Here is a 21,152-nt window from a genome sequence, read left to right on the forward strand (position 1 = left end):
GTCCAGAATCAAACCTCAGTCATGTTTCCAGGGAAAAGGATTCAAGAATCAAACCACAGTCATGTTGCCAGGCCAGATGGTTCCACATTCAAACCTCAATCATGTTCCCAGGCCACAGGGTTCCAGAATCAATCCTCAGTTATGTTCCCTGGCTACGGGGTTCCAGAAAAAAACCTCAGCCATGTTCCCAGGTCACAGGTTTCCAGAATCACGCCTCAGTCATGTTCTCAGGCCACAGGGATCCAGAATCAAACCTCAGTCATTGTGCCAGGCCATATCGTACCATTGTCAAACGTCACTCATATTCCCAGGCCACAGGTTTCCAGAATCAAACCGATTTCATGTTCGCAGGCAACAGGATACCAGAATCCAAACCGATGTCATGTTCCCAGGCCACAGGGTTCCACCATCAAACCTCAGTCCTGTTTCGAGGCCACAGGCTTCCACCGTCAAGCCTCACTCATGTTCCCAGGAAACAGGGCTCCAGAATCAAACCAATGTCATGTTCCCAGGCCACGGGGTTCCTGTATCAGGCCTCAGTCATGTTCCCAGTGCACAGGGTTCCACCATCAAACCTCAGTCATGTTGCCAGTCCACAGGTGTCTGCGATCAAACCACATTCAAGTTCCCAGGCCACAGGGTTCCAGAATCAAGCCTCAGTCATGTTGCCAGGCCACAGGGTACCACCATCAAACCTCAGTCAGGTTCCCAGGCCACAGGGTTCCTCCATCAAACCTCAATCATGTTCCCAGGACACAGGTTTCCATAATCAAACCAATGTCAAGTTCCCAGGCCATGGGTTTCCTGTACCAGGCCTCAGTCATGTTTCCAGGGCACAGGTTTCCACAATCAAACCTCAGTCATATTCCCAGGACACAGGGTTCCACAATCAAACCTCAGTCATGTTCCCAGGCCACAGGGATCCAGAATCAAACCTCAGTCATGTTGCCAGGCCATAGGGTACCATCATCCAACCTCAGTCATATTCCCAGACCACAGGATTCCAGAATCAAACCGTTCTCATATTCCCAGGCCACAGGGTTCCACAATCCACTGATGTCATGTTCCCAGGCCACAGTTTTCCAGAATCACGCCTCAGTCATGTTTCCAGGCCACAGGGATCCCGAATCAAACCTCAGTCATGTTGCCAGGCCATAGGGTACCACCATCAAACCTCAGTCATATTCCCAGACCACAGGTTTCCAGAATCAAACCAATTTCATGTTCCCAGGCAACAGGGTACCAGAATCCAAACCGAGGTCATGTTCCCAGGCCACAGGATTCCACAATCTCACATCAGTCATGTTCCCAGGCCAATGGTTTCCAGAATCAAACATCAGTCATATTCCCAGGGCACATGGTTCCAGAATCAAACCTCAGTCATGTTCCCAGGACACGGGGTTCCAGAATAAAACCTCAGTCATGTTCCCTGGACACAGGTTCCAAAAATAAAACCCCAGTCATGTTCCCAGGCCACAGGGTTCCAGAATCAAGCCTCACTCATATTCCCAGGCCACAGGTTTCACAATTAAACCTCAGTCATATTCCCAGGCCAGAGGGTTCCACAATCAAATCTCAGTCCTGTTGCCAGGCCACGGTTCCACCATCAAGCTTCAGTCATTTTCCCAGGCCAGAGTGTTCCACAATCAAACCTAAGTCATCTTGCCAGGCCCCAGGGTTCCACCATCAAACCTCAGTCCTGTTGCCAGGCCACAGTCTTCCACCATCAAGCCTCAGTTATGTTCCCAGGAAACAGGGTTCCAGAATCAAAACAATGTCATGTTCCCAGGCAACGGGGTTCCAGTATCAGTCCTCAGTCATGTTCCCAGTGCACAGGGTTCCACCATCAAACCTCAGTCATGTTGCCAGTCCACAATTTTCTGCGATCAAATTAGAGTCAAGTTCCCAGGCCACAGGGTTCCAGAATCAAACCTCAGTCATGTTCCCTGGCCACAGGGTTCCACATTCAAACCTCAGTCATGTACCCAGGACACAGGTGTCCAGAATCAAACCTCAGTCATGTTTCCAGGGAACAGGGCTCCAGAACCAAACCTCAGTCATGTTCCCAGGCCAAAGGGTTTCAGAATCAAACCACAGTCATGTTCCCAGGCCAGAGGGTTCCACAGTCAAACCTCAGTCATGTTCCCATACCACATGGTTCCAGAATCCAACCTCAGTCATGTTCCCAAGACACAGGGTTCCAGAATCAATCCTCAGTTATGTTCACAGGCTACAGGGTTCCAGAATAAAACCTCAGTCATATTCACAGTCCACAGGGTTCCAGAACTAAGCCTCTGTCAGGTTCCCAGGGCACAGTACTCCACAGTCTAAACAGATGTCATGTTCCCAGGCCACAAGTTTCCAGAATCAATCCTCAGTCATGTTCCCAGGCCACAGGGATCCAGAATCAAACCTCAGTCATTTTGCCAGGCCATAGGGTACCACCATCAATCCTCAGTCATATTCCCAGATCACAGGTTTCCAGAATCAAACCGATTTCATGTTCCCAGGCAACAGGGTACCAGAATCCAAACCGATGTCATGTTCCCAGGCCACAGGATTCCACAATCTCACATCATTCATGTTCCCAGGCCAATGGTTTCCAGAATCAAACCTGAGTCATATTCCCAGGCCACATGGTTCCAGAATCAAACCTCAGTCATGTTCCCAGGACACAGGGTTCCAGAATAAAACCTCAGTCATGATCCCTGGACACAGGTTCCAAAAATAAAACCCCAGTCATGTTCCCAGGACACAGGGTTCCAGAATCAAGCCTCACTCATATTCCCAGGCCACAGGGTTCCACAATTAAACCTCAGTCATATTCCCAGGCCAGAGGGTTCCACAATCACACCTCAGTCCTGTTGCCAGGCCACGGTTCCACCATCAAGCCTCAGTCATGTTCCCATCCCAGAGTGTTCCACAATCAAACCTAAGTCATCTTGCCAGGCCACAGGGTTCCACCATCAAACCTCAGTCCTGTTTCGAGGCCACAGGCTTCCACCGTCAAGCCTCACTCATGTTCCCAGGAAACAGGGCTCCAGAATCAAACCAATGTCATGTTCCCAGGCCACGGGGTTCCAGTATCAGGCCTCAGTCATGTTCCCAGTGCACAGGGTTCCACCATCAAACCTCATTCATGTTGCCAGTCCACAGGTTTCTGCGATCAAATCAGAGTCAAGTGCCCAGGCCACAGGGTTCGAGAATCAAGCCTCAGTCATTTCGTTAGGCCACAGGGTACCACCATCAAACCTCAGTCATGTTCCCAGGCCACAGGATTCCAGAATCAAACCGTTCTCGTGTTCCCAGGCCACAGGGTTCCAGAATCCACTGATGTCATGTTCCCAGGCCACAGGATTCCACAATCTCACATCAGTCATGTTCCCAGGCCAATGGTTTCCATAATCAAACCTCAGTTATATTCCCAGGCCACATGGTTCCAGAATCAAACCTCAGTCAAGTTCCCAGGCCACAGATTTCCAGAATCATACCTCAGTCATATTCCCAGGACACAGGGTTCCACAATCAAACCTCAGTCATATTCGCCGGCCACAGGGTTCCACAATCAAACCTCAGTCAGGTTCCCAGGACAAAGGTGTCCAGAATCAAACCTCAGTCATGTTCCCAGGAAAGAGGGTTCCAGAAACAAACCTCAGTCATGTGGCCAGGCCACAGGTTTCCACCATCAAACCTCAGACATGTTCCCAGGCTACAGGGTTCCAGAATCAAACCGTTCTCATGTTCTCAGGCCACAGGTTTCCACAACCCACTGATGTCATGTTCCCAGGCCACAGGGTTCCAGAATTAATCCTCAGTTATGTTCCCAGGCCACAGCGTTCCAGAATAAAACCTCAGTCATGTTCCCAGTCCACAGGGTTCCAGAACCTAGCCTCAGTCAGCTTCCCAGGGCACAGTATTGCACAATCTAAAGAGATGTCATGTTCTCAGGCCACAGTTTTCCAGAATCAAACCAATGTCAAGTTCCCAGGCCATGGGTTTCCAGTACCAGGCCTCAGTCATATTTCCAGGGCACAGGGTTCCACAATCAAACCTCAGTCATGTTGCCAGTCCACAGGTTTCTGCCAGCAAACCTCAGTCAATTTCCCAGGCCACAGATTTCCAGAATCAAACCTCAGTCATATTCCCAGACCAGAGGGTTCCACAATCAAACCTCAGTCATGTTCGCCGGCCACAGGGTTCCACAATCAAACCTCAGTCATGGTCCCAGGACAAAGGTGTCCAGAATCAAACCTCAGTCATGTTCCCAGGAAAGAGGGTTCCAGAAACAAACCTCAGTCATGTGGCCAGGCCACAGGTTTCCACCATCAAACCTCAGACATGTTCCCAGGCCACAGGATTCCAGAATCAAACCGTTCTCGTGTTCCCAGGCCACAGGGTTCCAGAATCCACTGATGTCATGTTCCCAGGCCACAGGATTCCACAATCTCACATCAGTCATGTTCCCAGGCCAATGGTTTCCAGAATCAAACCTCAGTTATATTCCCAGGCCACATGGTTCCAGAATCAAACCTCAGTCATGTTCCCAGGACAAAGGATTCCAGAATAAAACCTCAGTCATGTTCCCTGGACACAGGTTCCAAAAATAAAACCCCAGTCATTTTCCCGGGCCACAGGGTTCCAGAATCAAGCCTCACTCATATTCCCAGGCCACAGGGTTCCTCAATTAAACCTCAGTCATATTCCCAGGCCAGAGGGTTCCACCATCAAACCTCAGTCCTGTTGCCAGGCCAAGGTTCCACCATCAAGCCTCAGTCATGTTCCCAGGCCAGAGTGTTCAACAATCAAACGTAAGTCATCTTGCCAGGACACAGGGTTCCACCATCAAACCTCAGTCCTCTTGCCAGGCCACAGGCTTCCACCATCAAGCCTCAGTCATGTTCCCAGGAAACAGGGTTCCAGAATCAACCCAATGTCATGTTCCCAGGCCACGGGGTTCCAGTATCAGGCCTCAGTCATGTTCCCAGTGCACAGGTTTCCACCATCAAACCTCAGTCATGTTGCCAGTACACAGGTTTCTGCGATCAAATCAGAGTCAAGTTCCCAGGCCACAGGGTTCCAGAATCAAGCCTCAGTCATATTCCCTGGCCACAGGGTTCCACATTCAAACCTCAGTCATGTTCCCAGTACACAGGTGTCCAGAACCAAACCTCAGTCATGTTCCCAGGCCAAAGGGTTTCAGAATCAAACCACAGTCATGTTCCCAGGCCAGAGGGTTCCACAGTCAAACCTCAGTCATGTTCCCATGCCACAGGGTTCGAGAATCAATCGTCAGCTATGTTCCCAGGCTACAGGGTTCCCGAATAAAACCTCAGTCATGTTCCCAGGCCACAGGGTTCCAGAATCAATCCTCAGTTATGTTCTCAGGCTACAGGGTTCCAGAAAAAAACCTCAGTCATGTTCGTAGTCCACAGGGTTCCAGAACCAAGCCTCAGTCAGCTTCCCAGGGCACAGTATTCCACAGTCTAAACAGATGTCATGTTCCCAGGCCACAAGTTTCCAGAATCAGGCCTCAGTCATGTTCCCAGGCCACAGGGATCCAGAATCAAACCTCAGTCATGTTCCCAGGCCACAGGGTTCGAGAATCAATCGTCAGCTATGTTCCCAGGCTACAGGGTTCCCGAATAAAACCTCAGTCATGTTCCCTGGCCACAGGGTTCCAGAATCAATCCTCAGTTATGTTCTCAGGCTACAGGGTTCCAGAAAAAAACCTCAGTCATGTTCGCAGTCCACAGGGTTCCAGAACCAAGCCTCAGTCAGGTTCCCAGGGCACAGTATTCCACAGTCTAAACAGATGTCATGTTCCCAGGCCACAAGTTTCCAGAATCAGGCCTCAGTCATGTTCCCAGGCCACAGGGATCCAGAATCAAACCTCAGTCATGTTGCCAGGCCATAGGGTATCTCCATCAAACCTCAGTCATATTCCCAGATCACAGGTTTCCAGAAACAGACCGATTTCATGTTCCCAGGCAACAGGGTACCAGAATCCAAACCGGTGTCATGTTCGCAGGCCACAGGATTCCACAATCTCATATCAGTCATGTTCCCAGGCCAATGGTTTCCAGAATCAAACCTCAGTCATATTCCCAGGCCACGTGGTCCCAGAATCAAACCTCAGTCATGTTCCCAGGACAAAGGGTTCCAGAATAAAACCTCAGTCATGTTCCCTGGACACAGGTTCCAAAAATAAAACCCCAGTCATGTTCCCAGGCCACAGGGTTCCAGAATCAAGCCTCACTCATATTCCCTGGCCACAGGGTTCCACAATTAAACCTCAGTCATATTCCCAGACCAGAGGGTTCCACAATCAAACCTCAGTCCTGTTGCCAGGCCACGGTTCCACCATCAAGCCTCAGTCATGTTCCCAGGCCAGAGTGTTCCACAGTCAAACCTAAGTCATCTTCCCAAGCCACAGGGTTCCACCATCAAACCTCAGTCCTCTTGCCAGGCCACAGGCTTCCACCATCAAGCCTCAGTCATGTTCCCAGAAAACAGGGTTCCAGAATCAAACCAATGTCATGCTCCCAGGACAAAGGTGTCCAGAATCAAACCTCAGTCATGTTCCGAGGAAAGAGGGTTCCAGAAACAAACCTCAGTCATGTGGCCAGGCTACAGGTTTCCACCATCAAACCTCAGACATGTTCCCAGGCCACAGGGTTCCAGAATAAAACCGTTCTCATGTTCCCAGGCCACAGGGTTCCACAATCCACTGATGTCATGTACCCAGGCCACAGGGTTCCAGAATCAATCCTCAGTTATGTTCCCAGGCTACAGCGTTTCAGAATAAAACCTCTAACATGTTCCCTGTCCACAGGGTTCCAGAACCAAGCCTCAGTCAGCTTCCCAGGGCACAGTATTGCACAATTTAAACAGATGTCATGTTCCCAGGCCACAGGTTTCCAAAATCACGCCTCAGTCATGTTCCCAAACCACAGGGATCCAGATTCAAGCCTCAGTCATGTTCCCAGGCCAAAGGTTTCCACCATCAAATCTCAGTCCTGTTGCCAGGGCACAGGGTTCCACCATGAAGCCTCAGTCATGTTCCCAAGCCTGAGGGTTCCACAGTCAAACCTCAGTCATGTTGCCAGTCCACAGGTTTCTGCCATCAAATCTCATTCAATTTCCCAGGCCACAGACTTACAGAATCAAACCTCAGTCATATTCCCAGGACACAGGGTTCCACAATCAAACCTCAGTCATGTTCGCCGGCCACAGGGTTCCACAATCAAACCTCAGTCATGTTCCCAGGACAAAGGTGTCCAGAATCAAACCTCAGTCATGTTCCCAGGAAAGAGGGTTCCAGAAACAAACCTCAGGCATGTGGCCAGGCAACAGGTTTCCACCATCAAACCTCAGACATGTTCCCAGGCCACAGGGTTCCAGAATCAAACCGTTCTCATGTTCCCAGGCCACAGGGTTCCACAATCCACTGATGTCATGTTCCCAGGCCACAGGGTTCCAGAATCAATCCTCAGTTATGTTCCCAGGCTACAGGTTTCCAGAAGAAAACCCCAGTCATGTTCCCAGTCCACAGGGTTCCAGAACCAAGCCTCAGTCAGCTTCCCAGGGCACAGTATTGCACAATTAAAACAGATGTCATGTTCCCAGGCCACAGGTTTCCAGAATCACGCCTCAGTCATGTTCCCAGGACACAGGGATCCAGAATCAAACCTCAGTCATGTTGCCAGGCCATAGGGTACCACCATCAAACCTCAGTCATATTCCCAGGCCACAGGTTTCCAGAATCAAACCGATTTCATGTTCGCAGGCAACAGGATACCAGAATCCAAACCGATGTCATGTTCCCAGGCCACAGGATTCCACAATCTCATATCAGTCATGTTCCCAGGCCAATGGTTTCCAGAATCAAACCTCAGTCATATTCCCAGGCCACATGCTTCCAGAATCAAACCTCGGTCAAGTTCCCAGGACACAAGGTTCCAGAATCAAACCTCAGTCAAGTTCCCTTGACACAGGTTCCAAAAATAAAACCCCAGTCATGTTCCCAGGCCACAGGGTTCCACAAATAAACCTCAGTCATATTCCCAGGCCAGAGGGTTCCACAATCAAACCTCAGTCCTGTTGCCAGGCCACGGTTCCACCATCAAGCCTCAGTCATGTTCCCAGGCCAGAGTGTTCCACAATCAAACCTAAGTCATCTTGCCAGGCCACAGGGTTCCACCATCAAACCTCAGTCCTGTTGCCAGGCCACAGGCTTCCACCATCAAGCCTCAGTCATGTTCCCAGGAAACAGGGTTCCAGAATCAAACCAATGTCATGTTCCCAGGCCACGGGGTTCCAGTATCAGACCTCAGTCATGTTCCCAGTGCACAGGTTTCCACCATCAAACCTCAGTCATATTCCCAGGACACAGTGTTTCACCATCAAACCTCAGACATGTTCCCAGGACACAGGGTTCCAGAATCAAACCGTTCTCATGTTCCCAGGCCACAGGGTTCCACAATCCACTGATGTCATGTTCCCAGGCCACAGGGTTCCAGAATTAATCCTCAGTTATGTTCCCAGGCTACAGCGTTCCAGAATAAAACCTCAGTCATATTCCCAGTCCACAGGGTTCCAGAACCAAGCCTCAGTCAGCTTCCCAGTGCACAGTATTGCACAATCTAAACAGAAGTCATGTTCTCAGGCCACATTTTTCCAGAATCAAACCAATGTCAAGTTCCCAGGCTATGGGTTTCCATTACCAGGCCTCAGTCATGTTTCCAAGGCACAGGGTTCCACAATCAAACCTCAGTCATGTTGCCAGTCCAGAGGTTTCTGCCATCAAACGTCAGTCAATTTTCCAGGCCACAGATTTCCAGAATCAAACCTCAGTCATATTCCCAGGACACAGGGTTCCACAATCAAACCTCAGTCATGTTCCCAGGCCACAGGCTTCCAGAATCATGCCTCAGTCATGTTCCCAGGCCACAGGGATCCAGAATCAAACCTCAGTCATGTTGCCAGGCCATAGGTTACCACCATCAAACCTCAGTCATATTGCCAGGCCACAGGGTTCCAGAATCAAGCCTCAATCATGTTGCCAGGCCACAGGGTACCACCATCAAACCTCAGTCATGTTCCCAGGTCACAGGGTTCCTCCATCAAACCTCAATAATGTTCCCAGGACACTGGTTTCCAGAATCGAACCAATGTCAAGTTCCCAGACATTGGGTTTCCAGTACCAGGCCTCAGTCATGTTTCCAGGGCACAGGGTTCCACTATCAAGCCTCAGTCATGTTGCCAGTCCACAGGTTTCTGCCATCAAACCTCAGTCATGTTCCCTGGACACAGATTCCAAAAATAAAACCCCAGTCATGTTCCCAGGCCACAGGGTTCCAGAATCAAGCCCCACTCATATTCCCAGGCCACAGGGTTCCACAATTAAACCTCATTCATAATCCCAGGCCAGAGGGTTCCACAATCAAACCTCAGTCCTGTTGCCAGGCCACGGTTCCACCATCAAGCCTCAGTCATGTTCCCAGGAAACAGGGTTCCAGAATCAAACCAATGTCATGTTCCCAGGCCACGCGGTTCCAGTATCAGTCCTCAGTCATGTTCCCAGTGCACAGGGTTCCACCATCAAACCTCATTCATGTTGCCAGTCCACAGGTTTCTGCGAACAAGTCAGAGTCAAGTTCCCAGGCCACAGGGTTCCAGAATCAAGCCTCAGTCATATTCCCAGGACACATGGTTCCAGAATGAAACCTCAGTCATGTCCGCAGGCCACAGGATTCCACAATCAAACCTCAGTCATGTTCCCAGGACAAAGGTGTCCAGAATCAAACCTCAGTCATGTTCCCAGGGAACAGGGTTTCAGAAACAAACCTCAGTCATGTTGCCAGGCCACAGGTTTCCAACATCAAACCTCAGACATGTTCCCAGGCCACAGGGTTCCAGAATCAAACCGTTCTCATGTTCCCAGGCCACAGGGTTCCTCAATCCAATGATGTCATGTTCCCAGGCCACAGGGTTCCAGAATCAATCCTCAGTTATGTTCCCAGGCTACAGGGTTCCAGAATAAAACCTCAGTCATGTTCCCAGTCCACAGGTTTCAAGAACCAAGCCTCAGTCAGGTTCCCAAGGCACAATATTCCACAGTCTAAACAGATGTCATGTTCCCAGGCCACAGGTTTCCAGAATCACTCCTCAGTCATGTTCCCAGGCCACAGGGATCCAGAATCAAACCTCAGTCCAGTTGCCAGGCCACAGGCTTCCACCATCAAGCCTCAGTCATGTTCCCAGGAAACAAGGATCCAGAATCAAACCAATGTCATGTTCCCAGGCCACGGGGTTCCAGTATCAGGCCTCAGTCATGTTCCCAGTGCACAGGGTTCCACCATCAAACCTCAGTCATGTTGCCAGTCCACAGGTTTCTGCGATCAAATCAGAGTCAAGTTCCCAGGCCACAGGGTTCCAGAATCAAGCCTCAGTCATATTCCCAGGACACATGGTTCCAGAATGAAACCTCAGTCATGTTCGCAGGCCACAGGATTCCACAATCAAACCTCAGTCATGTTCCCAGGACAAAGGTGTCCAGAATCAAACCTCAGTCATGTTCCCAGGGAACAGGGTTTCAGAAACAAACCTCAGTCATGTTGCCAGGCCACAGGTTTCCAACATCAAACCTCAGACATGTTCCCAGGCCACAGGGTTCCAGAATCAAACCGTTCTCATGTTCCCAGGCCACAGGGTTCCTCAATCCAATGATGTCATGTTCCCAGGCCACAGGGTTCCAGAATCAATCCTCAGTTATGTTCCCAGGCTACAGGGTTCCAGAATAAAACCTCAGTCATGTTCCCAGTCCACAGGTTTCAAGAACCAAGCCTCAGTCAGGTTCCCAAGGCACAATATTCCACAGTCTAAACAGATGTCATGTTCCCAGGCCACAGGTTTCCAGAATCACTCCTCAGTCATGTTCCCAGGCCACAGGGATCCAGAATCAAACCTCAGTCCAGTTGCCAGGCCACAGGCTTCCACCGTCAAGCCTCAGTCATGTTCCCAGGAAACAGGGATCCAGAATCAAACCAATGTCATGTTCCCAGGCCACGGGGTTCCAGTATCAGGCCTCAGTCATGTTCCCAGTGCACAGGTTTCCACCATCAAACCTCAGTCATGTTTCCAGGGAAAAGCGTTGCAGAACCAAACCTCAGTCATGTTCCCAGCCCAAAGGGTTTCAGAATCAAACCACAGTAATGTTGCCAGGCCAGAGGGTTCCATAGTCATACCTCAGTCATGTTCCCATGCCACAGGGTTCCAGAATCCAACCGAAGTCATGTTCTCAGGCCACAGGTTACCAGAATCAAGCCTCAGTCATATTCCCAGGACACATGGTTCCAGAATGAAACCTCAGTCATGGTCGCAGGCCACAGGATTCCACAATCAAACCTCAGTCATGTTCCCAGTACAAAGGTGTCCAGAATCAAACCGCAGTCATGTTCCCAGGGACCAGGGTGTCAGAAACAAACCTCACTCATGTAGCCAGGCCACAGGTTTCCACCATCAAACCTCAGACATGTTCCCAGGCCACAGGGTTCCAGAATCCACTGATGTCATGTTCCCAGGCCACAGGGTTCCAGAATCAATCCTCAGTTATGTTCCCAGCTACAGCGTTCCAGAATAAAACCTCAGTCATGTTCCCAGTCCACAGGGTTTCAGAACCAAGCCTCAGTCAGGTTCCCATGGCACAGTATTCCACAGTCTAAACAGATGTCATGTGCCCAGGCCACAGGTTTCCAGAATCACGCCTCAGTCATGTTCCCAGGCCAGAGGGATCCAGAATCAAACCTCAGTCATGTTCCCAGGCCAGAGTGTCCCACAATCAAACCTAAGTAATCTTGCCAAGCCACAGGTTTCCACCGTCAAACCTGAGTCCTGTTGCCAGGCCACAGGTTTCCACCGTCAAGCCTCAGTCATGTTCCCAGGAAACAGGGTTCCAGAATCAAAACAATGTCATGTTCCCAGGCCACGGGGTTCCAGTATCAGGCCTCAGTCAAGTTCCCAGGTCACAGGGTTCCAGAATCAAGCCTCAGTCATGTTGCCAGTCCACAGGTTTCTGCGATCAATCCTCAGTCAAGTTCCCAGGCCACAGATTTCCAGATTCCAACCTCAGTCATATTCCCAGGACACATGGTTCCAAAATCAAACCTCAGTCATGTTGCCATGCCACTGGTTTCCACCATCAAACCTCAGACATGTTCCCAGGCCACAGGGTTCCAGAATCAAACCGTTCTCAATTTCCCAGGCCACAGGGTTCCACAATCCACTGATATCATTTTCCCAGGACACCGGGTTCCAGAATCATTCCTCAGTTATGTTCCCAGGCTACAGGGTTCCGGAATAAATCCTCAGTCATGTTCCCAGGACACAGGTGTCCAGAATCAAACCTCAGTCATGTTTCCAGGGAAAAGGATTCAAGAATCAAACCACAGTCATGTTGCCAGGCCAGATGGTTCCACATTCAAACCTCAATCATGTTCCCAGGCCACAGGGTTCCAGAATCAATCCTCAGTTATGTTCCCTGGCTACGGGGTTCCAGAAAAAAACCTCAGCCATGTTCCCAGGTCACAGGTTTCCAGAATCACGCCTCAGTCATGTTCTCAGGCCACAGGGATCCAGAATCAAACCTCAGTCATTGTGCCAGGCCATATCGTACCATTGTCAAACGTCACTCATATTCCCAGGCCACAGGTTTCCAGAATCAAACCGATTTCATGTTCGCAGGCAACAGGATACCAGAATCCAAACCGATGTCATGTTCCCAGGCCACAGGGTTCCACCATCAAACCTCAGTCCTGTTTCGAGGCCACAGGCTTCCACCGTCAAGCCTCACTCATGTTCCCAGGAAACAGGGCTCCAGAATCAAACCAATGTCATGTTCCCAGGCCACGGGGTTCCTGTATCAGGCCTCAGTCATGTTCCCAGTGCACAGGGTTCCACCATCAAACCTCAGTCATGTTGCCAGTCCACAGGTGTCTGCGATCAAACCACATTCAAGTTCCCAGGCCACAGGGTTCCAGAATCAAGCCTCAGTCATGTTGCCAGGCCACAGGGTACCACCATCAAACCTCAGTCAGGTTCCCAGGCCACAGGGTTCCTCCATCAAACCTCAATCATGTTCCCAGGACACAGGTTTCCATAATCAAACCAATGTCAAGTTCCCAGGCCATGGGTTTCCTGTACCAGGCCTCAGTCATGTTTCCAGGGCACAGGTTTCCACAATCAAACCTCAGTCATATTCCCAGGACACAGGGTTCCACAATCAAACCTCAGTCATGTTCCCAGGCCACAGGGATCCAGAATCAAACCTCAGTCATGTTGCCAGGCCATAGGGTACCATCATCCAACCTCAGTCATATTCCCAGACCACAGGATTCCAGAATCAAACCGTTCTCATATTCCCAGGCCACAGGGTTCCACAATCCACTGATGTCATGTTCCCAGGCCACAGTTTTCCAGAATCACGCCTCAGTCATGTTTCCAGGCCACAGGGATCCCGAATCAAACCTCAGTCATGTTGCCAGGCCATAGGGTACCACCATCAAACCTCAGTCATATTCCCAGACCACAGGTTTCCAGAATCAAACCAATTTCATGTTCCCAGGCAACAGGGTACCAGAATCCAAACCGAGGTCATGTTCCCAGGCCACAGGATTCCACAATCTCACATCAGTCATGTTCCCAGGCCAATGGTTTCCAGAATCAAACATCAGTCATATTCCCAGGGCACATGGTTCCAGAATCAAACCTCAGTCATGTTCCCAGGACACGGGGTTCCAGAATAAAACCTCAGTCATGTTCCCTGGACACAGGTTCCAAAAATAAAACCCCAGTCATGTTCCCAGGCCACAGGGTTCCAGAATCAAGCCTCACTCATATTCCCAGGCCACAGGTTTCACAATTAAACCTCAGTCATATTCCCAGGCCAGAGGGTTCCACAATCAAATCTCAGTCCTGTTGCCAGGCCACGGTTCCACCATCAAGCTTCAGTCATTTTCCCAGGCCAGAGTGTTCCACAATCAAACCTAAGTCATCTTGCCAGGCCCCAGGGTTCCACCATCAAACCTCAGTCCTGTTGCCAGGCCACAGTCTTCCACCATCAAGCCTCAGTTATGTTCCCAGGAAACAGGGTTCCAGAATCAAAACAATGTCATGTTCCCAGGCAACGGGGTTCCAGTATCAGTCCTCAGTCATGTTCCCAGTGCACAGGGTTCCACCATCAAACCTCAGTCATGTTGCCAGTCCACAATTTTCTGCGATCAAATTAGAGTCAAGTTCCCAGGCCACAGGGTTCCAGAATCAAACCTCAGTCATGTTCCCTGGCCACAGGGTTCCACATTCAAACCTCAGTCATGTACCCAGGACACAGGTGTCCAGAATCAAACCTCAGTCATGTTTCCAGGGAACAGGGCTCCAGAACCAAACCTCAGTCATGTTCCCAGGCCAAAGGGTTTCAGAATCAAACCACAGTCATGTTCCCAGGCCAGAGGGTTCCACAGTCAAACCTCAGTCATGTTCCCATACCACATGGTTCCAGAATCCAACCTCAGTCATGTTCCCAAGACACAGGGTTCCAGAATCAATCCTCAGTTATGTTCACAGGCTACAGGGTTCCAGAATAAAACCTCAGTCATATTCACAGTCCACAGGGTTCCAGAACTAAGCCTCTGTCAGGTTCCCAGGGCACAGTACTCCACAGTCTAAACAGATGTCATGTTCCCAGGCCACAAGTTTCCAGAATCAATCCTCAGTCATGTTCCCAGGCCACAGGGATCCAGAATCAAACCTCAGTCATTTTGCCAGGCCATAGGGTACCACCATCAATCCTCAGTCATATTCCCAGATCACAGGTTTCCAGAATCAAACCGATTTCATGTTCCCAGGCAACAGGGTACCAGAATCCAAACCGATGTCATGTTCCCAGGCCACAGGATTCCACAATCTCACATCATTCATGTTCCCAGGCCAATGGTTTCCAGAATCAAACCTGAGTCATATTCCCAGGCCACATGGTTCCAGAATCAAACCTCAGTCATGTTCCCAGGACACAGGGTTCCAGAATAAAACCTCAGTCATGATCCCTGGACACAGGTTCCAAAAATAAAACCCCAGTCATGTTCCCAGGACACAGGGTTCCAGAATCAAGCCTCACTCATATTCCCAGGCCACAGGGTTCCACAATTAAACCTCAGTCATATTCCCAGGCCAGAGGGTTCCACAATCACACCTCAGTCCTGTTGCCAGGCCACGGTTCCACCATCAAGCCTCAGTCATGTTCCCAGCCCAGAGTGTTCCACAATCAAACCTAAGTCATCTTGCCAGGCCACAGGGTTCCACCATCAAACCTCAGTCCTGTTTCGAGGCCACAGGCTTCCACCGTCAAGCCTCACTCATGTTCCCAGGAAACAGGGCTCCAGAATCAAACCAATGTCATGTTCCCAGGCCACGGGGTTCCAGTATCAGGCCTCAGTCATGTTCCCAGTGCACAGGGTTCCACCATCAAACCTCATTCATGTTGCCAGTCCACAGGTTTCTGCGATCAAATCAGAGTCAAGTGCCCAGGCCACAGGGTTCGAGAATCAAGCCTCAGTCATTTCGTTAGGCCACAGGGTACCACCATCAAACCTCAGTCATGTTCCCAGGCCACAGGATTCCAGAATCAAACCGTTCTCGTGTTCCCAGGCCACAGGGTTCCAGAATCCACTGATGTCATGTTCCCAGGCCACAGGATTCCACAATCTCACATCAGTCATGTTCCCAGGCCAATGGTTTCCATAATCAAACCTCAGTTATATTCCCAGGCCACATGGTTCCAGAATCAAACCTCAGTCAAGTTCCCAGGCCACAGATTTCCAGAATCATACCTCAGTCATATTCCCAGGACACAGGGTTCCACAATCAAACCTCAGTCATATTCGCCGGCCACAGGGTTCCACAATCAAACCTCAGTCAGGTTCCCAGGACAAAGGTGTCCAGAATCAAACCTCAGTCATGTTCCCAGGAAAGAGGGTTCCAGAAACAAACCTCAGTCATGTGGCCAGGCCACAGGTTTCCACCATCAAACCTCAGACATGTTCCCAGGCTACAGGGTTCCAGAATCAAACCGTTCTCATGTTCTCAGGCCACAGGTTTCCACAACCCACTGATGTCATGTTCCCAGGCCACAGGGTTCCAGAATTAATCCTCAGTTATGTTCCCAGGCCACAGCGTTCCAGAATAAAACCTCAGTCATGTTCCCAGTCCACAGGGTTCCAGAACCTAGCCTCAGTCAGCTTCCCAGGGCACAGTATTGCACAATCTAAAGAGATGTCATGTTCTCAGGCCACAGTTTTCCAGAATCAAACCAATGTCAAGTTCCCAGGCCATGGGTTTCCAGTACCAGGCCTCAGTCATATTTCCAGGGCACAGGGTTCCACAATCAAACCTCAGTCATGTTGCCAGTCCACAGGTTTCTGCCAGCAAACCTCAGTCAATTTCCCAGGCCACAGATTTCCAGAATCAAACCTCAGTCATATTCCCAGACCAGAGGGTTCCACAATCAAACCTCAGTCATGTTCGCCGGCCACAGGGTTCCACAATCAAACCTCAGTCATGGTCCCAGGACAAAGGTGTCCAGAATCAAACCTCAGTCATGTTCCCAGGAAAGAGGGTTCCAGAAACAAACCTCAGTCATGTGGCCAGGCCACAGGTTTCCACCATCAAACCTCAGACATGTTCCCAGGCCACAGGATTCCAGAATCAAACCGTTCTCGTGTTCCCAGGCCACAGGGTTCCAGAATCCACTGATGTCATGTTCCCAGGCCACAGGATTCCACAATCTCACATCAGTCATGTTCCCAGGCCAATGGTTTCCAGAATCAAACCTCAGTTATATTCCCAGGCCACATGGTTCCAGAATCAAACCTCAGTCATGTTCCCAGGACAAAGGATTCCAGAATAAAACCTCAGTCATGTTCCCTGGACACAGGTTCCAAAAATAAAACCCCAGTCATTTTCCCGGGCCACAGGGTTCCAGAATCAAGCCTCACTCATATTCCCAGGCCACAGGGTTCCTCAATTAAACCTCAGTCATATTCCCAGGCCAGAGGGTTCCACCATCAAACCTCAGTCCTGTTGCCAGGCCAAGGTTCCACCATCAAGCCTCAGTCATGTTCCCAGGCCAGAGTGTTCAACAATCAAACGTAAGTCATCTTGCCAGGACACAGGGTTCCACCATCAAACCTCAGTCCTCTTGCCAGGCCACAGGCTTCCACCATCAAGCCTCAGTCATGTTCCCAGGAAACAGGGTTCCAGAATCAACCCAATGTCATGTTCCCAGGCCACGGGGTTCCAGTATCAGGCCTCAGTCATGTTCCCAGTGCACAGGTTTCCACCATCAAACCTCAGTCATGTTGCCAGTACACAGGTTTCTGCGATCAAATCAGAGTCAAGTTCCCAGGCCACAGGGTTCCAGAATCAAGCCTCAGTCATATTCCCTGGCCACAGGGTTCCACATTCAAACCTCAGTCATGTTCCCAGTACACAGGTGTCCAGAACCAAACCTCAGTCATGTTCCCAGGCCAAAGGGTTTCAGAATCAAACCACAGTCATGTTCCCAGGCCAGAGGGTTCCACAGTCAAACCTCAGTCATGTTCCCATGCCACAGGGTTCGAGAATCAATCGTCAGCTATGTTCCCAGGCTACAGGGTTCCCGAATAAAACCTCAGTCATGTTCCCAGGCCACAGGGTTCCAGAATCAATCCTCAGTTATGTTCTCAGGCTACAGGGTTCCAGAAAAAAACCTCAGTCATGTTCGTAGTCCACAGGGTTCCAGAACCAAGCCTCAGTCAGCTTCCCAGGGCACAGTATTCCACAGTCTAAACAGATGTCATGTTCCCAGGCCACAAGTTTCCAGAATCAGGCCTCAGTCATGTTCCCATGCCACAGGGATCCAGAATCAAACCTCAGTCATGTTCCCAGGCCACAGGGTTCGAGAATCAATCGTCAGCTATGTTCCCAGGCTACAGGGTTCCCGAATAAAACCTCAGTCATGTTCCCTGGCCACAGGGTTCCAGAATCAATCCTCAGTTATGTTCTCAGGCTACAGGGTTCCAGAAAAAAACCTCAGTCATGTTCGCAGTCCACAGGGTTCCAGAACCAAGCCTCAGTCAGGTTCCCAGGGCACAGTATTCCACAGTCTAAACAGATGTCATGTTCCCAGGCCACAAGTTTCCAGAATCAGGCCTCAGTCATGTTCCCAGGCCACAGGGATCCAGAATCAAACCTCAGTCATGTTGCCAGGCCATAGGGTATCTCCATCAAACCTCAGTCATATTCCCAGATCACAGGTTTCCAGAAACAGACCGATTTCATGTTCCCAGGCAACAGGGTACCAGAATCCAAACCGGTGTCATGTTCGCAGGCCACAGGATTCCACAATCTCATATCAGTCATGTTCCCAGGCCAATGGTTTCCAGAATCAAACCTCAGTCATATTCCCAGGCCACGTGGTCCCAGAATCAAACCTCAGTCATGTTCCCAGGACAAAGGGTTCCAGAATAAAACCTCAGTCATGTTCCCTGGACACAGGTTCCAAAAATAAAACCCCAGTCATGTTCCCAGGCCACAGGGTTCCAGAATCAAGCCTCACTCATATTCCCTGGCCACAGGGTTCCACAATTAAACCTCAGTCATATTCCCAGACCAGAGGGTTCCACAATCAAACCTCAGTCCTGTTGCCAGGCCACGGTTCCACCATCAAGCCTCAGTCATGTTCCCAGGCCAGAGTGTTCCACAGTCAAACCTAAGTCATCTTCCCAAGCCACAGGGTTCCACCATCAAACCTCAGTCCTCTTGCCAGGCCACAGGCTTCCACCATCAAGCCTCAGTCATGTTCCCAGAAAACAGGGTTCCAGAATCAAACCAATGTCATGCTCCCAGGACAAAGGTGTCCAGAATCAAACCTCAGTCATGTTCCGAGGAAAGAGGGTTCCAGAAACAAACCTCAGTCATGTGGCCAGGCTACAGGTTTCCACCATCAAACCTCAGACATGTTCCCAGGCCACAGGGTTCCAGAATAAAACCGTTCTCATGTTCCCAGGCCACAGGGTTCCACAATCCACTGATGTCATGTACCCAGGCCACAGGGTTCCAGAATCAATCCTCAGTTATGTTCCCAGGCTACAGCGTTTCAGAATAAAACCTCTAACATGTTCCCTGTCCACAGGGTTCCAGAACCAAGCCTCAGTCAGCTTCCCAGGGCACAGTATTGCACAATTTAAACAGATGTCATGTTCCCAGGCCACAGGTTTCCAAAATCACGCCTCAGTCATGTTCCCAAACCACAGGGATCCAGATTCAAGCCTCAGTCATGTTCCCAGGCCAAAGGTTTCCACCATCAAATCTCAGTCCTGTTGCCAGGGCACAGGGTTCCACCATGAAGCCTCAGTCATGTTCCCAAGCCTGAGGGTTCCACAGTCAAACCTCAGTCATGTTGCCAGTCCACAGGTTTCTGCCATCAAATCTCATTCAATTTCCCAGGCCACAGACTTACAGAATCAAACCTCAGTCATATTCCCAGGACACAGGGTTCCACAATCAAACCTCAGTCATGTTCGCCGGCCACAGGGTTCCACAATCAAACCTCAGTCATGTTCCCAGGACAAAGGTGTCCAGAATCAAACCTCAGTCATGTTCCCAGGAAAGAGGGTTCCAGAAACAAACCTCAGGCATGTGGCCAGGCAACAGGTTTCCACCATCAAACCTCAGACATGTTCCCAGGCCACAGGGTTCCAGAATCAAACCGTTCTCATGTTCCCAGGCCACAGGGTTCCACAATCCACTGATGTCATGTTCCCAGGCCACAGGGTTCCAGAATCAATCCTCAGTTATGTTCCCAGGCTACAGGTTTCCAGAAGAAAACCCCAGTCATGTTCCCAGTCCACAGGGTTCCAGAACCAAGCCTCAGTCAGCTTCCCAGGGCACAGTATTGCACAATTAAAACAGATGTCATGTTCCCAGGCCACAGGTTTCCAGAATCACGCCTCAGTCATGTTCCCAGGACACAGGGATCCAGAATCAAACCTCAGTCATGTTGCCAGGCCATAGGGTACCACCATCAAACCTCAGTCATATTCCCAGGCCACAGGTTTCCAGAATCAAACCGATTTCATGTTCGCAGGCAACAGGATACCAGAATCCAAACCGATGTCATGTTCCCAGGCCACAGGATTCCACAATCTCATATCAGTCATGTTCCCAGGCCAATGGTTTCCAGAATCAAACCTCAGTCATATTCCCAGGCCACATGCTTCCAGAATCAAACCTCGGTCAAGTTCCCAGGACACAAGGTTCCAGAATCAAACCTCAGTCAAGTTCCCTTGACACAGGTTCCAAAAATAAAACCCCAGTCATGTTCCCAGGCCACAGGGTTCCACAAATAAACCTCAGTCATATTCCCAGGCCAGAGGGTTCCACAATCAAACCTCAGTCCTGTTGCCAGGCCACGGTTCCACCATCAAGCCTCAGTCATGTTCCCAGGCCAGAGTGTTCCACAATCAAACCTAAGTCATCTTGCCAGGCCACAGGGTTCCACCATCAAACCTCAGTCCTGTTGCCAGGCCACAGGCTTCCACCATCAAGCCTCAGTCATGTTCCCAGGAAACAGGGTTCCAGAATCAAACCAATGTCATGTTCCCAGGCCACGGGGTTCCAGTATCAGACCTCAGTCATGTTCCCAGTGCACAGGTTTCCACCATCAAACCTCAGTCATATTCCCAGGACACAGTGTTTCACCATCAAACCTCAGACATGTTCCCAGGACACAGGGTTCCAGAATCAAACCGTTCTCATGTTCCCAGGCCACAGGGTTCCACAATCCACTGATGTCATGTTCCCAGGCCACAGGGTTCCAGAATTAATCCTCAGTTATGTTCCCAGGCTACAGCGTTCCAGAATAAAACCTCAGTCATATTCCCAGTCCACAGGGTTCCAGAACCAAGCCTCAGTCAGCTTCCCAGTGCACAGTATTGCACAATCTAAACAGAAGTCATGTTCTCAGGCCACATTTTTCCAGAATCAAACCAATGTCAAGTTCCCAGGCTATGGGTTTCCATTACCAGGCCTCAGTCATGTTTCCAAGGCACAGGGTTCCACAA

The 21,152-nt window shown here is 50.2% G+C and overlaps 2 long non-coding RNA genes across 25 annotated transcripts in view; one reads left to right on the forward strand and one right to left on the reverse strand.

Moving 5' to 3' along the window:
• Positions 1 to 578: 578 nt before the first annotated feature.
• LOC309622373 overlaps positions 579 to 21,152 on the reverse strand; it is a 44,995-nt gene continuing 24,421 nt past the window's right edge. For 8 of the 20 annotated variants that reach the window (XR_014240787.1, XR_014240788.1, XR_014240789.1 and 5 more), the window contains 5 exons: positions 17,239 to 17,478; positions 14,884 to 15,362; positions 13,366 to 13,924; positions 10,269 to 10,446; positions 9,070 to 9,149 (listed from right to left, as the gene is read on the reverse strand). This is a non-coding gene — a long non-coding RNA (uncharacterized lncRNA). Of the gene's footprint in view, positions 656 to 755; positions 976 to 1,972; positions 3,133 to 4,690; positions 5,089 to 5,430; positions 5,891 to 8,408; positions 8,769 to 8,898; positions 8,969 to 9,008; positions 9,150 to 9,631; positions 9,687 to 9,846; positions 10,447 to 13,365; positions 13,925 to 14,883; positions 15,363 to 17,238; positions 17,479 to 21,152 lie in introns of those variants that run through there. The other 12 variants (XR_014240776.1, XR_014240777.1, XR_014240779.1 and 9 more) reach the window with 12 other exon arrangements.
• Positions 676 to 21,137, forward strand: LOC309622375. Of its 5 annotated transcripts, none has more exons than XR_014240803.1 (3): positions 676 to 759; positions 10,272 to 10,809; positions 20,963 to 21,137. It is a non-coding gene; the product is annotated as an uncharacterized lncRNA (long non-coding RNA). The 5 variants fall into 5 exon arrangements; XR_014240804.1 differs by lacking the exon at positions 20,963 to 21,137 and adding an exon at positions 18,125 to 18,280; XR_014240805.1 differs by lacking the exon at positions 20,963 to 21,137 and adding an exon at positions 17,524 to 17,676.

Source organism: Balaenoptera borealis (genome assembly GCF_965194805.1).
Source record: "Balaenoptera borealis genome assembly, contig: HAP1_SCAFFOLD_2311, whole genome shotgun sequence".
Lineage (NCBI taxonomy): Eukaryota > Metazoa > Chordata > Mammalia > Artiodactyla > Balaenopteridae > Balaenoptera > Balaenoptera borealis.